Below are 4,661 nucleotides of genomic sequence, written 5' to 3'. Positions count from 1 at the left end.
TTAAGATCTTTATATGATACAGTCATTTCTAGATCGATAAAAAAATGGATATAGTTTATTCTAAAATATTGTTATCGAAGAACTGCAAACTAAATGTTATGAATATAGTAATCGATACATTTCAATTTTATATAAATAACTGCAAATACTTAAAAGCGTCCTGGGAGAAAGCTGTAATAGATTGTTTTGCTAGCATATGCAATCCGATGCTTATTTTAAATACCATTCAAATTATTAATTTTTACAGAATATATCTACATGAAAAGCTCACACAGCCTTATTTAAAATACTAATCGGTTAACGTTAAAAAAATATAAAACAAAACTTCAATTGATTTGCGGAAGTTCAATAATTTGTAAGTTGATATCCGAAACATAAGCTTAGCACATCAACTGATTAAAATATAGGCATAGACGGTTGATTGGGGGTTTTACATGCTTATGGCCATTAGTCAGCTCTAATTGAAATTGCATAATCATAATCCCACTCCAAGTCAAGTTCGGACAGTTATGCTGTTAAACTGCCAATTAGTGAGACAGCATTAGATGGTCTGGGTGGTGCGGGACACAAAGGCTGGCCTCACAGGCATAGACAAATCACGGCTGTAAATAGACAACCAAAAAGACGTCCGACGTTTTGGTCAGTTACAGTTACATCAATTGCCAGGCAAACACCTACCCACACTCAGACCTTGGTCAGACAGCATGCCACAGAACAATAGACTAGGGACATGTTGGCCAGACACAAACAGGTCCAGTACACAGCATACAAACAAGTCCAGCCCGCCCGAGGTCCACAACTTTCTGTCCACAATTGGAGTTAAACTCAGATCTACGAGCTGCAATTGGAGGCAACTGAAACCAGTCGCAAACGAAGATTATTATCGTTTTGCTGCCAGGCAGCATTCACACTTTGATGTACACTTGTATTCACACACTTACAGACACAGACACGGACACAAATCCTATTCATTATAATTGGTGGGCGTGGCTTTGGTGTATGGCTTGTTTGTTTGTTTGCCTGTTTATTGCGCTCTTAAAGGCCTATTCATGTCCGACATGAACAATGAGCACACTGCACAGAACCACGGGCCACTTGAGTCGCTGCGACAAGCGCTAATTAAACAAAGTGCATTTTAGTATATTTTTTTAAAATTTGTTTTTGTTTTGATTTTTGTATTTCGCATTTGAGCTCAAAAATTGACAATTGTTTTTTGTTACAATGACAATGGTCATGCGACACGGCATGTTAAGTTGGCTGCACTTGTGAATGCACTGTATCGATTACAGCACGCGATAACTACGGACAGAGATGTGATTGTGTTATCGATAACTTCTAATTGTCTAAATTTGATACACTAACAACAATTATAAATGTGTGGTTGGCATGATAGAGCTGACTTATTGACGGTAAAGTGTCTTGGGTATTTAATTTGATAAAGTATACAAATAAAATATTAAACTATTTACTTTTGTTGATTGAAAAACTTATTTAGGTTTTTTTTTTAATGAATTTATATGCTTTTATTATGTTAAAATATATTTTGTTGGTTTCGTTTTTATTGATAGTTCTGCAATAACAACTGAGTGAATGACTTGATATGCTATCTTTATTGTAGAATATATAATAAATAATTTATTTTAATATATTTTATTAAAGTTGAGTACAGCGTTTATTAAGTTATCGATAACTTCGAAGTCCTCAGGTAGGGAAGATAATCGCAAAACGGAAATAGAAATTTAAAAAAATAATAATATATTAAAATTTATTTACCATGGTAGATTTAATTATTTTATTAATGCTTAAAACTTTTTCGTTGCCAAGCTGAGCAATAACTCACCAGATCTTTGTGCAGTTTCTATTCTAAACGTTCTGTGGATTTAAGATTTGCCAAAACATGCCACAGCTTCTAGCACATATCCCAACAGACCCCGGCATGAACTTATCCATTAAACCTGTCCCATAAATTGTGCGGCTGATTGAAAGTTGCTTCTGTTGCAGGTATAAAAAAATACAGAAAATGAAAAAGCGAATAGGGAATTTTATTTGCATAGCGATGTCTGTCAATGGTGTGCTATCATCTTAAACGAATACAGATAGCCAAACACATAGAAGCACACATACATACACACATAGATGCAGAGATACACACACATGTAAGCTCACAGACAGATAGACATTTCTATTTGCCCGCTAGAGCATTGAGCTAATGTCTTTCAACTTTTCATTTGACCCAATATGCCGCACACATTTGATGCATGCCCTGCAATTCAGATTCGAGCATAGACGAATGCTTCAACTGCTTGGACATGCAATATTTGCCGGAGGGCGGCATTCACACACACACACACACGCTCACACGTTGAGTGTGGCAAAGGCAGAGCACATAAAATAAAAACATTTTCCTATATATATATATATATATGTATATTTATATTATATCTGTGGGTGTGTGTATCAGTCCTGGTCACACGATGCAGTCAAACCAACAATATGGAGTACATACTCGTGTAAAACAAGTTATTCCATTTTGAGGTTTTTGAATAATTAATGCGACTAAAAATGTTCAGTTCGTCCATTTGTTGTTGCCGTTAAATTGCATACATATTGCACATGTATTTGTGCCAGCCAGTGATGAGTATTGGTGCTTTCTCTACACACGCACAGACACATGCTTACACAATCACAGCGATTGTGATCTGAATTTGATTTTAATAAATAGTTATGTGATAAGTGCTGGAATTGTGTGTGGCATGATTTAAATAGGTGTATTCTGTATACTTGTAAATGTGTCAATTGTTATGCGGCTGCTCTCTGGTGTACAGAAATAAAGTGTTGGTTAAAACTAACAAAGATTAGCGCAATTGATAAATTATTATACCCTGAACCCATTAAAAATGGGTATAAGGGTATAATGTATTTGTGCAAAATCCAAATGTATGTAGCAGGCAGAAGGAAGCATCTCCGTACCCATAAAGTATATACATTCTTGATCAGCACCAATAGCCGAGTCGATCTAGCCATGTCCGTCTGTCCGTCCGTCCGTCCGTCCGACCATATGTATGAACGCAAGGATCTCAGAACCTATAAGAGCTGGAGACTTGAAATTTGAAATGTAGATGCTCCTAGTGCCTGCGCAGATCGAGTTTGTTTCCGATAATCGATAACTTACTCCGTTTCCAAGCAATCGATAAAAATCGATATCGATATCCTGTTTTTTGGGCAATTTTGGTAAATAATAAGAGCTAGAGTCACCATATAGCTTCTAAAATAGAATATATATATGCATTTGATGTTGGAAGAAGAGGGTTCTGGGTATCCCCTAGTCGGGAGTTCCCGACTAGAACCTAGAATAGCTAGTATAGCTTAAACGTGAAAGTTCGCTATTCAGCTGTGATAAAATCACAGTTTTCATACATTGCCCAGCACTATGTCGTACGTGTCTTATTATATAATACACACACATATGGTGAGTGTGTGTGTGTGTGTGTGTACATGATGAGTGTGCAGTATTATATGAGTGTGTTCATGGTACTTGTGTGCATATATAATGCATACATTATTATATATTTTATTGCATTTTACGCAAGTGTCCTTTGTGTGAACTACTGTTTTTTTTTTTTTTTTTGCTGAAATGCATTGCAGTGTTAAGGCAAGAATTCTTTGCCTTTGATCAGCAGCCATAAGCAATGGTCGTCGTCGTCATTGTAATAATTTCCACCTCCTTGACAACTTCAGGGCCCGGGCAATTCAATTTAATGCCATCGACTGTCAGCCAGGCAGCTACTTAAGTTTTATGAAGCGTCGATATGGCCTGGCCGAGTGACTATCCATAAATGGTGTCGACACAGAGAGAGAGAGAGGGAGCGAGAGGGGAAATTGCCGCCAATGCAACTTAATCTCTGTGTCCTGCCATGACAAATCGTCCTTATCGTTTTACGAACTACAACAAAAAAGAAAAATAATAATAATAAGAAACAAGCGGGCATGTTAGAATCTCGGGCATGCTTTGACTGAGTAATATCCTGTAGAATGCTCTAGATTATTATAGATTTATACACTCCCGTATGCCTGTGCAGGTTTTATATATATACATACATATTTTCCTGCTTAGATTAATATGGATGACCATAGAAGCACTCTTCTAGCTGCTGGATCACAGCCAGCTCGGTCCTTGCTTTTTACCTATCGATTATACAAGGCTTTAAAGATTATTAAGATTGAATAAGGGATTGATGCAACGTTGACCAAACATTTAACTCCTAACTTAGTTAACTGATTTATTTATTTATTTCTTTTTTTTTAAATCCTGTAAAAAAGTTTTAAAATTTCACTATGGATATGCTTGTACCATACCAGAATAAAAGGCTTTACAATGCATAATAAAGGCTGCAATATATCATATATAGTCATAGATTTTTGAATTATTGCTAAATGTTTCAATGTTGCTTCATGGAAAACATACTTCTTTAGAGAATGCAAACATTTACTAAAATTGGAGAAATTACTTGTTCAGCTTACGAACCCTTTTCGGTTGGGTTTGCTTAATGTGTAATATGGTAACTGCTGAATTCGAACCAGTGACCTTCTCTCTGCTGGTTGCTTACATTATCCAACTTTTTGTGCGCTTTCTAAGCTGCATAAGAGAACAGTACACTTTT

The 4,661-nt window shown here is 36.2% G+C and overlaps 1 long non-coding RNA gene across 1 annotated transcript; it reads right to left on the bottom strand.

Annotated features, from left to right (window-relative positions):
* Positions 1-256: 256 nt before the first annotated feature.
* LOC115758910 lies at positions 257-1,189 on the bottom strand. Its single transcript, XR_004017468.1, has 3 exons — positions 942-1,189; positions 679-854; positions 257-602 (listed from the first exon to the last, which is right to left on the bottom strand). It is a non-coding gene; the product is annotated as an uncharacterized LOC115758910 (long non-coding RNA).
* Between the last annotated feature and the right edge of the window lie 3,472 nt (positions 1,190-4,661).

Source organism: Drosophila novamexicana, unplaced genomic scaffold (genome assembly GCF_003285875.2).
Source record: "Drosophila novamexicana strain 15010-1031.04,08,12 unplaced genomic scaffold, DnovRS2.1 tig00000193-arrow-pilon, whole genome shotgun sequence".
In the NCBI taxonomy this organism is placed as follows: Eukaryota; Metazoa; Arthropoda; class Insecta; order Diptera; family Drosophilidae; genus Drosophila; species Drosophila novamexicana.
The sequence above is the reverse complement of the archived record's forward strand: the minus strand, read 5'-3'. Positions and strand labels throughout refer to the sequence as shown.